Source organism: Heteronotia binoei, chromosome 12 (genome assembly GCF_032191835.1).
Source record: "Heteronotia binoei isolate CCM8104 ecotype False Entrance Well chromosome 12, APGP_CSIRO_Hbin_v1, whole genome shotgun sequence".
Lineage (NCBI taxonomy): Eukaryota > Metazoa > Chordata > Lepidosauria > Squamata > Gekkonidae > Heteronotia > Heteronotia binoei.
The window spans coordinates 11,692,600-11,705,108 of NC_083234.1; the positions used below are offsets into that span (position 1 = coordinate 11,692,600).

A 12,509-nucleotide genomic window follows, 5' to 3' on the forward strand; every position below is an offset into this window, starting at 1 on the left:
AGAATGATTAAAGGGCTGGAGCACTTTCCCTATGAAGAAAGGTTGAAACGCTTGGGGCTCTTTAGCTTGGAGAAACGTCGACTGCGGGGTGACATGATAGAGGTTTACAAGATAATGCATGGGATGGAGAAAGTAGAGAAAGAGGTACTTTTCTCCCTTTCTCACAATACAAGAACTCGTGGGCATTCGATGAAATTGCTGAGCAGGCAGGTTAAAACGGATAAAAGGAAGTACTTCTTCACCCAAAGGGTGATTAACATGTGGAATTCACTGCCACAGGAGGTGGTGGCGGCCACAAGCTTAGCCACCTTCAAGAGGGGTTTAGATAAAAATATGGAGCACAGGTCCATCAGTGGCTATTAGCCACAGTGTGTGTGTATATATAAATTTTTTTGCCACTGTGTGACACAGAGTGTTGGACTGGATGGGCCGTTGGCCTGATCTAACATGGCTTCTCTTATGTTCTTATGACTGAGATGCTGTGTACTGCTGATACTCTTTCTGCATTTTGACATTTACTTTCATAACAAGTCCGAATTGTGTTTTTACATGGAGAGGTTTTTTTTCTTTGATGTGGCTTAGTTTCTCCTCCGTGATCCCGTCTATACTGTGATGACACGCTAAGACAGGGGCGTCAAACTCATTTGCTATGAGGGACGGATCTTGAACTAGTTGGGCCGGGCCACTCATAAAATGTAATGCCAGGTCAGAGAGATAATAAACTATAAAGGACACACCCACTCAGCCTTATCCACCTCACTGGCTTGCTGAGCCTCAGCCAACAGAAGGAAAAGAGGCTTGACTCAGTAGCTCTGCTGTGCAACTAAGAGAGCCTGGCAAAGTTAGCTCTCCTTCCCCCACTAGGGAGGAGCTTTGCTCTGTAGCTCCTGTGTGATTGAGCAAGCCTGGCGAAGCAAGCCGTGATGCAGAAGGAAGCAAGAGAGAGGGAGAAGGAAGCAAATGACAGTCCATTGCTCAGGGGCCTGAAAGGAGCCCTCTGGGGGTCTGATTCGGCCCCCGGGCTGCATGTTTGACACCCCTGCTCTAAGAAGAAGGCAAGAGCTGTACAGAATCCACACCCATGGCGTCAAGCACATTAACAATTCATCCATAACTCCTCCTTGGACTCCTTCCGGCTCTTGAGCTATTATTTATTAGGCGTTCCTCTCTGCTTTTCCATGCAAGGAGGAGGAGACCGTCCAGCGCACACTCTGCCTGAGTTTCAAGCTGCCAAGGTCGGCTGCTCCCCCGGCTCCTTATCGAGACCTGAGCCGATGGAGGTCACGGGATGCTGCAGATGGCCCTGGAGAGAGCTAATGGGGCGGGTGATCTCAGCGCCCTTGGCCAAGGATCAATCCATCATTGCCCAGCCTCCTTCTCCTCCTCCTCCCTCCAACCCCTTGATAAGAGGCATCCTCCTCTGATCACTTCTCCCACCTTTGCCCCAAGATGCTGCAGGCAGCTCCGCAGCCTTCATCAACAGCCCCCCTCGAGCTTCTCGAGGCACAAAAAGTGATGAACTTGGACGGCAGAAGCTAATAGCTTTGGTCTTCTCATCAACTCCCAGGACCAGGAGTTATAAGCAGTGACAGCCACAGAAACCAGCTCGTTCCTGCATCCTCTGTAGAGCCAGCTGACCCTGGCGGATGATGTGACCGCCCTACCTGCCCCATCCAAGCTGCCGCCAACCATTAAAAATCAAGCACGGATTAGCCGCAGAGAGAAGAGGGCACACGCAGGAGAAAACTGCTTTCTTTCTCTATGTTCTCAATAAGAATGTAAGAGAAGCCATGTTGGATCAGGTCAGTGGCCCATCCAGTCCAACACTCTGGGTCACACAGTGGCCAAAACCCAGGTGCCATCAGGAGGTCCATCAGTGGGGCCAGGACACTAGAAGCCTTTCCATTGTTGCCCCCCCACAAGCAACAAGAAGACAGAACATCACTGCCTCAGACAAAAGAACATAAGAGAAGCCATGTTGGATCAGGCCAGTGGCCCATCCAGTCCAACACTCTGTGTCACATAAGAATATAAGAGAAGCCATGTTGGATCAGGCCAGTGGCCCATCCAGTCCAACACTCTGTGCCACATAAGAACATAAGAGAAGCCCTGTTGGATCAGGCCAATGGCCCATCCAGTCCAACACTCTGTGTCACAGAAGAACATAAGAGAAGCCATGTTGGATCAGGCCAATGTCCCATCCAGTCCAACACTCTGGATCACACAGTGGCCAAAACCCAGGTGCCATCAGGAGGTCCATCAGTGGGGCCAGGACACTAGAAGCCTTTCCATTGTTGCCCCCCCACAAGCAACAAGAAGACAGAACATCACTGCCTCAGACAAAAGAACATAAGAGAAGCCATGTTGGATCAGGTCAATGGCCCATCCAGTCCAACACTCTGTGTCACAAAAGAACATAAGAGAAGCCATGTTGGATCAGGCGAATGGCCCATCCAGTCCAACACTCTGTGTCACATAAGAATATAAGAGAAGCCATGTTGGATCAGGCCAGTGGCCTATCCAGTCCAACACTCTGTGTCACATAAGAATATAAGAGAAGCCATGTTGGATCAGGCCAATGGCCCATCCAGTCCAACACTCTGTGTCACATAAGAACATAAGAGAAGCCCTGCTGGATCAGGCCAATGGCCCATCCAGTCCAACACTCTGGGTCACACAGTGGCCAAAACCCAGGTGCCATCAGGAGGTCCATCAGTGGGGCCAGGACACTAGAAGCCTTCCCATTGTTGCCCCCCCCCCCCACCAAGCAACAAGAAGACAGAGCATCACTGCCTCAGACAATAGAACATAAGAGAAGCCATGCTGGATCAGGAAGGATGACCCCAGAGCACACTAATTTATGCAGGAGCTCACAAGTTGAATGCCAGTGGCTCACAAAGTAGAATTTTTCCTCAGACTCTTCAGTTTAGAGGGAACATTCATCATCAATGCTCACTTTGGTCTACCAGGCTGCCCCCTCAGCCCTTTCAGATGCATTCCTGTCCTCCTCTTCCCAGAGCCCTCTCTAATTCTCCCCTCAGATCAAAGCTGCCTCTCCCCCCTCCCCCTTCTACAGACATCAGAGACCGGATAATCTTCTGCAAATCTTCAAAAACCAGGAGGGGAGCCCAAGAGAGAGGCGCGGGGAACTCATCCAGACAAGGACAGGGGCGAAAGCACCTTCAGGAGCCCTTCTACAAAAGACCCTACCCAGAAGCAAACATTTCAAAACTCCCGGGAGATCAAATCCCTGATTACTGCATGCTACGCCAACTCGATTTTGACAGCACGTGGCTTTAATGTCCCTAGTGAGGTTTCCATAATGATTGAGCAGCCAAGTTCCCCCAAAAAAGATGGGGGAAGAATCCATTCCAAGTGTTCCTAGAGAAACGAAGTATGGTACAGTGCAACTGTGGCTCAGGAGTCACATACGGCCCCTTCACACATATTGTGCGGCTCTCAAAGCCCCCACCGCCCCGTCAGTCAGATTGGAGAAGGCGATTTAAATCACTTCTCCAAGCCAAGCAAGCTGGCGGCTTGGAGAATGCATTTAAAGTTAAAGTTGTTTTCTTTCCACCTCTCCTTCCCCCTCCCCCAATGCGCCTTCTTTCCATCCTGTCTTGTGACTCTCAAATAGGGTTTGGTTTTTTTTAGCAGGATCACACGGGAACACAGTTACGGCTGGCTTGGCATCAGGGGGTGTGGCCTAATATGCAAATGAGTTCTTGCTGGGCTTTTTCTACCTAAAAAGGCCCTGCCCTCAAACATCTGATGTCTATTCTGTGTGGCTCTTACAATAAGCAACGTTGGCCACCCCGGTGTGGTGGTTAGAGTGTTAGAGCAGGACCCAAGCTCTCCATCGGGTGAAGCCCGATCAGTTGCTCGCTTTCTCCCAACCTTTCCAACCTCACAGGGCTGTTGCCCAAGATAACAGGACGGCATGATAATGACATGAGCTGCTCTCTTGGCTTTTGGGGAGTTTCTTGAGTCCTAAGAAACAAAAGATTTTTTTTGGGGGGGGGGGGCATACTGTGGCACCAAGGTAGCCCATACGCTCTGCACGTGGAATTCTCGAATATTGTAACTCTGCATGCAAGAGGATCTGTGTTATGTATTGAGGAAGTGAGAATATATACACACCAGACAGATAACTGCAGATTACAGGGAAGCAACGTTCACTGGATTAAGGCATGCAGGTGCACGGAAGTCCTTGAAAACAGTCTCTCCATATAACAGACACTTTGAAAGGTGTTGGCGGGGGGGAGGGGGGAGGTAACTCTCTCCCATCCACATCCAGCAGAGCAATTTCAGGGTAGAAGGCAGAAAGAGAAGATGACTGCAGATTTGTACCCCGCCGTTCTCTCTGAATCAGAGACTCAGAGCAGTTTACAATCTCCTGTATCTTCTCCCCCCCACAACAGACACCCTGTGAGGTGGGTGGGGCTGAGAGAGCTCTCCCAGCGTCTACCCTTTCAAGGACAGCTCTGTGAGAGCTATGGCTAACCCAAGGCCATGCTAGCAGGTGCAAGTGGAGGAGTGGGGAATCAAACCCGGTTCTCCCAGATAAGAGTCCACACACTTAACCGCTACACCAAATTGGCTCTCTACACACCAGACAGATAACTGCAGATTATATGGAAGCAACACTGCAGGTGTACGGAAGTCCTTGAAAATAGTCTCTCCACATAACAGAGACTTTTGAAAGGTTGTGGGGGGGGGAGAAGGTAACCATCTCCCTCCCATCCACACCCAGCAGAGCAATTACAGGGCAGAAGGCAGAAAGGGAGAAAGAGAGAGAGATACCCTCCGGATTTCAACGGTGCAAACTGCTCTGCAAACTTCACCAGGTTTGTACTTGCCACCAACCTGTACAGCAGAAATCGACAGAGGAGGCCAAACAGAAAGGTCACAATTTGATCAAGCTGGAACGGGTCCAGAAGAGGGTGATGAAGACGGTGAAGGGTCTGGAGACCAAGTCCTATGAAGAAAGGTTGAAGGAGCTGGGCCTGTTTAGCCTGGAGAGGGGGCGGCTGAGAGGTGATAGGATCACCATCTTGAAGGGCTGTCATATAGAGGATGGTGCGGAATTGTTTTCTGTGGCCCCCGAAGGATGGACCAGAACCGATGGGTTGAAATCAAATCAAAAAGAGTTTCCGGCTCAACATTCGGAAGAACTTCCTGACCATTAGAGGGGTTCCTCAGTGGAACAGGCTTCCTCAGGAGGTGGTGGGCTCTCCTTCCTTGGAGGTTTTTAAACAGAGGCTAGAGGGCCATCTGACAGCAATGCAGATTCCTGTGAATTTAGGGGGAGGTATTTGTGAATTTCTTGCATTACGCAGGGGGCTGGACTAGATGACCCGGCAGAAGGGTTCCCTTCCAACTCTATGATTCTATGACTAATCTATAAGGTTGCACTAATTTCCACCAATTCACCTCGTAGAAAGGCCCACTAAAAAGGCACCAGCAATTCCACAGCAGAGAGAGGGAAAGGAAAGGTCCCCTGTGCAAGCACCAGTCGTTTCCAGCTCTGGGGTGACGTTGCTTTCACGACAGACTTTTTATGGGGTGGTTTGCCATTGCCTTCCCCAGTCATCTACACTTTCCCCTTCCTTGGAGGTTGTTCAACAGAGGCTAGATGGACATCGGAGAGCAATGAAGATCCTGTGAATTTAGGGGGAGGTGTTTGTGAGTTTAGAGCAGTTCCTCAGTGGAACAGGCTTCCTTGGGAGATGGTAGGCTCTCCTTCCATGGAGGTTTTTAAACAGAGGCTAGATGGCCATCTGACAGCAATGAAGATGCTGCAAATTTAGGGGGAGGTGTTTGTGAGTTTCCTGCATTGTGCAGGGGGTTGGACTAGATGACCCTAGAGGTCCCTCTAGGGTCATCTTCGGGTGATTCTTCTGGAGGTGGTGGGCTCTCCTACCTTGGAGGTTTCTAAACAGAGGCTAGATGGCCATCTGACAGCAATGAAGATCCTGTGCATTTAGGGGGAAGCGTTTGTGAGTTCCCTGCATTGTGGAGGGGTTGGACTAGATGTCCCTGGAGGTCCCTTCCAACTCTATGATTCTAAGGCCAAGGCCCCTGCCCCCATCAGCCTGAGAAGCAGCAGCTGAAGAGCAAGATCTGTTCTTCTGCCCTAATGCCCTGAGAAGAACCGACTGACCCAACCTGGTTCATGGTCCAGCCGCAATGCTTTTTCCTGAGATGCAAACCCAGAGAGACTCCTTCCCCTCCAGGGCAGAAACAATGCACTCTTCCATGTCCCTTTCTGGCCCCAGGAGCATCGCATTAGCAGCTCTCCCCATATAAAATGGAATCGATGGAGCTGTCAAGCTGTGGCCACATGACCTTGGCAAACTGAAATGGTTCGAAGCAGGCTGCGGCCCTCACGTCGCCTCTCCAGAGCACATCATGAGATCAGAAATCTCTTCCTGGAACACAAGGGAACCACTCTGCTTTTGGCAACTGTGGCTTCCATCTGTTGGCAGCTTTCGAATCGGCAGCCTAGGCACTCCAAGAATGTCGAGTTGGCACCGCAAGACTTAAACTGGCAGCGCAACAAGCCTTAGTAATGCTTCTTGGGACCACCTCCCCTGCAGCCTAGAACAGAGGTCCCCAACCTTTTTGAGCCGGCAGGCACATTTGGAATTCTGCTATTGGCATGGAGGGCGCAGCGACAAAATGGCGTCCTCAGAATGGCTGCCACAGGAGGAGAAGCCAGCCAAAAATGGTTGCCACAGCTCAATTTCAGTCACAAAATGTGGATCCTTGTGCTGTGGTGGCAGCAGCCGCCAAAGCAATGCTTTCCAAAACCTGCACAGCCAATCAAATTTCCAGGAAGCTTTGTGGGTAAAAGCCCTGCCTGGCCCCACCCACTCCCCAAAAAATACTTACTGGGCTCCATGCTGGGGACCCTTGGATGTAGAATACAAACATAGGAAGCTGTCTTCTGGCTCAGCTCTGTCTAGAGAGCCAGTTTGGTGTAGTGGTTAAATGCATGGATTCTTATCTGGGAGAATGGGGTTTGATTCCCTACTCCTCCACTTGCAGCTGCTGGAATGGCCTTGGGTTAGCCATAGCTATCGCAGGAGTTGACCTTGAAAGGGCAGCTTCTGGGAGAGCTCTCTCAGTCCCACCCACCTCACAGGGTGTCTGTTGTGAGGGAAGAAGATAAAGGAGATTGTAAGCCGCTCTGAGTCTCTGATTCACAGAGAAGGGCGGGGTATAAATCTGCATTTCTTCTTCTATTCAGACTGGTTACATTATTTGGCCCCAGTATCTATATTTTATCCCGGCCGTCCTCCAAAGAGGCAGAGGGAAGCATGCTTGGGTCTCCTCCCTCATTTCATCCTCAGAGGAAGGTCTCTCCAAATACTTTGCTAACCTAAGAATCGAACCTGGGACCTTTCTCATGCACAGCAAATCCCCTACCTCTGAGCCATACCTCTTCCTCCAATCCTCTGACTCCTGGGAATCAGGTGACCCCCTTCCAACAACCAATCCCCTGCCATGGCCTCCTATCGAGTTCACAGTATGGAGGAGGGCAATAATAGTTTCTCGCTCTCCTCCCCCCCCCCACCCCCAGCACCTGGAGGGTACAGCCAGGTCAGATGGACACTCCTCCCTGATTGTGAGGAAGGAAGGAAGTAAGGAAGGAAGGAAGGAAGGAAGGAAGGAAGGAAGGAAGGAAGGAAGGAAGGAAGGAAGGAAGGAAGGAAGGAAGGAACAGAAACATTTCTGTAGGGGGTGGGGCCGTGGCTCAGTGTCATAGTATCAAATGGACATGCAGAAGGTCTCAGGTTCATTTGGGGAGGGACAGTGGCTCAGTGGTAGAGCATCTGCTTGGTAAGCAGAATGTCCCAGGTTCAATCCCCGGCAACTCCAACTAAAAAGGGTCCAGGCAAATAGGTGTGAAAAACCTCAGCTTGAGACCCTGGAGAGCCGCTGCCAGACAGAGTAGACAATACTGACTTTGATGGACCAAAGGTCTGATTCAGTATAAGGCAGCTTCGTATGTTCAATCCCCAGCATCTCCAGCTAACATGAGTAGGCAGTAGGCGATGTCAAAAACCTCTGCCTGGAGACATCAGAGAGCTGCTGCCAGTCTGAATAGACAATTTTGACCTTGATGACCCAAGAGTCTGATTTATCATAACTCAAATTCACTCAATGCACAGCAGCCAAGAAGGTCAGAGCGCCTGCTCCAGCTGCAACGCCACTGAGGATGTTCTCCGCAGTTGAGAACGAAACGTCTGGAAGGAAAACTTTCTCCAGTAGAACACGGCACTTGAGCCCGAAAGATTCTACAAACCCTAATTATCATAACTCAGCTTCCTGTGTACTCAGGAGTCCCATTCTCTGCCTTTCATTCCATGCCCAGCCCAGCCTTGGGCCTGATCAACACCCATTACTAGAGACCACATTTCTCAGGCCTGGTCCACATTTGTGGAGCTGCCTTATACTGAATCGGACCACTGGTCTATCAAGGTATTGTCTACTCAGACTGGCAGAAGCTCTCCGGGTCTCAGGAAAAGGTCTTTCCCATCACCTATCACCTTATCCTTCGAACTGGAGATGCTGGGGATTGAACCTGGGACCTTCTGCATGCCAAGCAGAGGCTCTACCACTGAGCTACAGCCCCACTTCATGGCTCCCCAGGGTTGAGGTCCTTCCCATCACCTCCTCCCTTGTCCTTTTAACTGGAAATGCCGGGGATTGAACCTGGGACCTTCCGCATGCCAAGCAGATGCTCTACCACTGAGCCGCACGCACACCCCAACGCTACAACTGCCAGAGATGGAGGTAGCAGAACGAGCTGCACCACTTCACATGGCAGGGGGTGGATTCCAGTGGGGGAAGGCTCTTCCCGGCAACAAACTCCTCGCAAGCAGAAATCCAACGAGAAAAGCCAAGAGTTCACACGGAAACCCGCTGACCCCACTTGCAGTGTGCGAACAGGTTTTTTTCCCCCATACAGGGAAGCATTCCAGGATGTGATCACCCTTCTGTGATATGAAGAAATCACATCCATTCTGTCAGCCTCAGCAGTTGCTATGCACGGAGAACAGCAGGCCTAAGGGGTTGCATTGGAGTACTTCCTTGCAAAAAAAACCCCCAGGGACATGCTGAAAGGAGGAAACGAGAGCAAGGAGGTACAATCGACTGCCACCACTGCAGGATTCTACCACCTCGTTACGCCCAGAGGTGGCTCACAGCTGAATCCATGCGGAGCTTTTTTTTTGTAACTGGAACTCCTTTGCATATTAGACCACACCCCCTGATGAAGCCAATCCTCAAGAGCTTACAGGGCTCACTGTAAGCTCCAGGAGGACTGGCTACATTGGGGGTGTAGCCTAATAGGCAAAGGAGTTCTTGCTACAGAAAAAGTCCTGAACATACAGAAGACTTCTTTGGGAAAGGTGAGACCAGATGATAAAAAGGATAAGCATATGGAGCAGAGGTCCATGAGTGGCTATTAGCCACAGCATATTGTTGGAACTCTCTGTCTGGGGCAGTGATGCTCTGTATTCTTGGTGCTTGCGGGGGAGCAAAGTGGAAGTGCTTCTAGCCCCACTTGTGAACCTCCTGATGGCACTCGGGGTTTTGTTTTGTTTTTGGCCACTGTGTGACACAGAGTGTTGGACTGGATGGGTCAATGGCCTGATCCAACATGGCTTCTCTTATGTTCTTAAAGGTAGTTCCCTGTCCAAGCACCAGTCGTTTCTGAATCTGGGGTGACGTCGCATTGTGACTTTTTACGGGGTGGTTTGCCATGGCCTTCCCCAGTCACCTACACATTCCCACCCCCCACCCCCCAGAAAGCTGGGTACTCGTTTGACCAGCCTCGGAAGGATGGAAGGCTGAGTCAACCTTGAGCCGGCTACCTGAACGCAGCTTCCATTGAGATTGAACTCAAGTCATAAGCAGAGAGCTTGGACTGCAGTACTGCAGCTTTAACACTCTGCGCCACGGGGCTCTTCTAGGCCAGATGATACGCCAGTTCTAATTTTCGAGGGAGAACTTCCTTACAGAAGAGAAACTTTGTGCACCCAAGCCACCCGATGTGGATGAGAAGTCACGAGCGACTAGCGATCCAGATTCACGAAGCCCGTGTGGAGAGAAGCCATCTTGCCTTGGCAGAGTCTCGCCCCGCCTTCCGCAAGGAGCTCGGCTGCAACCCGACATTCGCCGAGCATCTCATGGAGGGCCAGAGATCCCGGCTGCCAACCTCTGATTTGTTGGCCATTATCCGGCGGCGTGGAGCTGAATTACCGAGACGGCGACTGGAAGCCGCATCTCAGGTCCGCGGCGCCTGCTTCCCCCAGAGATTGCCCATAAAGAAAAAAAAAAAAAGCACCTTTAAATAATTAGACTGCCTGGTCGGAGACACTGCCTTTAATTATTCTGAGGTCCCCCTGCAAATAAAAGGAATAAATTCTTGAAAGGTGCCGGGTTGGATGGAACCAGAAGAAGGTTCATTTTCCACATCACTTGAAAGCAGCAATTATAAATCGCGCTGAAAGATGCGGCTCCTCGGGCTAGTAATATTTTTTAAAATCCAGGAAAGCGGCAGGATGGAGGGGGGAGGGGGAGGAGAGAGAGAAACCATAAACACATTTTTTGGTAAGTATTTATACCCTGGGCTGAAATTTTTATTTAAAAACAGAGATAAAAATGTATACACGCGGGCCATGCTCTCCCGTGCTTAGATTAAAGAATCAGAATGGGAGATGGGATTCGGGAGGGTGAGGGGGGGGGGGCGTCACTTATCCCGGGAACTGCTCCTCCCAAGGGCGGGCGGGCTGCTCTGAGGCTCACACCCCACAATGCACCTCAAAAAAGATATTATAGCATTGGGGAGAGTGCAGAAAAGGGCAACTGGAATGATTAAAGGGTTGGAACACTTTCCCTATGAAGAAACGCTAAAATGCTTGGGGCTCTTTAGCCTGGAGAAACGGCAACTGTGGGGTGACATGATAGAGGTTTACAAGATTATGCGTGGGATGAAGAAAGAAGTCCTTTTCTCCCTTTCTCACAATGTGAGAACTCGTGGGCACGCAATTAAATTGCTGAGCAGTCAGGTTAGAACCAACAGAAGGAAGTACTTCTTCATCCAAAGATTGATTAACACATGGAATTCACTGCCATAGGAGGTGGTGGCGGCTACAAGCATAGCCAGCTTCAAGAGGGGATTAGATAAACATATAGAGCAGAGGTCCATTAGTGGCTATTAGTCACACTGTATTGTTGGAACTCTCTGTCTGGGACAGTGATGCTCTGTATTCGTGGTGCTTGGGGGGCACAGTGGGAGGGCTTCTAGCCCCACTGGTGGACCTCCTGATGGCACCTGGTTTTTTTGGCCACTGTGTGACCAAAAGAAGTGTTGGACTGAGTGTTGGACTGCATGGGCCTTTGGCCTGATCCAACATGGCTTCTCTTATGTTCTTATGTCTGGGGCAGTGATGCTCTGTCTTCTTGGTGCTTGGTGTGGCACAGTGGGAGCGCTTCTAGTGTCCTGGCCCCACTGGTGGACCTCCTGATGGCACCTGGGTTTTTTGGCCACTGTGTGACACAAGAGTGTTGGACTGGATGGGCCATTGGCCTGATCCAACATGGCTTCTCTTATGTTCTTATGTGACACAGAGTGTTGGACTGGATGGGCCTTTGGCCTGCTCCAACATGGCTTCTCTTATGTTCTTGTGTTCAATTCAGCCAAACGAGAAGTTAACAGGCCTTGAGCTGGCCAAAATCAGGAGAGCCACATCAGTTCCCAGAACAGCTGAATCAACAGCAGAAGCCTCAGGTGGGAAACCACCTTGCACTGCAGAAGAAGAGGAAGATTTGAGTCCCTTCCTTAGACAGAGGGAGCTCTGACAACTGAAAAGATGATACCCTGGAAATCTGGCTGGTCTTCAAGGTGTAACTGGGCTTGAATCTTGCTTAAACAGTCAACGCTTTTCAGTTGGGACCGACAAATCAAGACCCACGTTTTCCAAACTGCACAGATCATGTCCTCTAAGCCAGAAGAAAGAAGTTGAAGAAGAAGACAACGAAGACGAAGAAGATGGCAAAGATGAAGAAGAAGATTAAGATGATAAAGACAAAGAGGAAGAGGATGAAGAAGACAACAAAGAAGATGAAGACAAAAAAGACAAAGAAGAAGAGGAGGGGGAGGAGGAGGAGGAGGAGGAGGAAGAGGAGGAGGAAGAGGAGAAGGAGTTGGCTTTAAAGGCCTTTCACTACCCAAAGGAATCTCAGAGTGGCTTACAATCGCCTTCCCTTCCTCTCCCTACAATAGTAGACACCCTGTAGATGGGGTAGGTGGGACTGAGGTAGTTGGGGCTGAGAGGGCTCTGAGAGAACCGCTCTTGAGAGTTCTCTATCTGAGAGTACTATGGCTGACCCTAGGTCACCCAACAGCTGCATGTGGAGGAGTGGAGAATAAAACCTGGTTCTCCAGGTTATAGTCCACCTCTCTTAACCGCTAGACCAAACTGGCACACAGCTAG

The 12,509-nt window shown here is 50.3% G+C and overlaps 1 protein-coding gene across 1 annotated transcript in view; it reads right to left on the minus strand.

Moving 5' to 3' along the window:
• Window positions 1-12,509, minus strand: part of TRIM29 (tripartite motif containing 29) — a 127,228-nt gene that overhangs the window by 719 nt on the left and 114,000 nt on the right.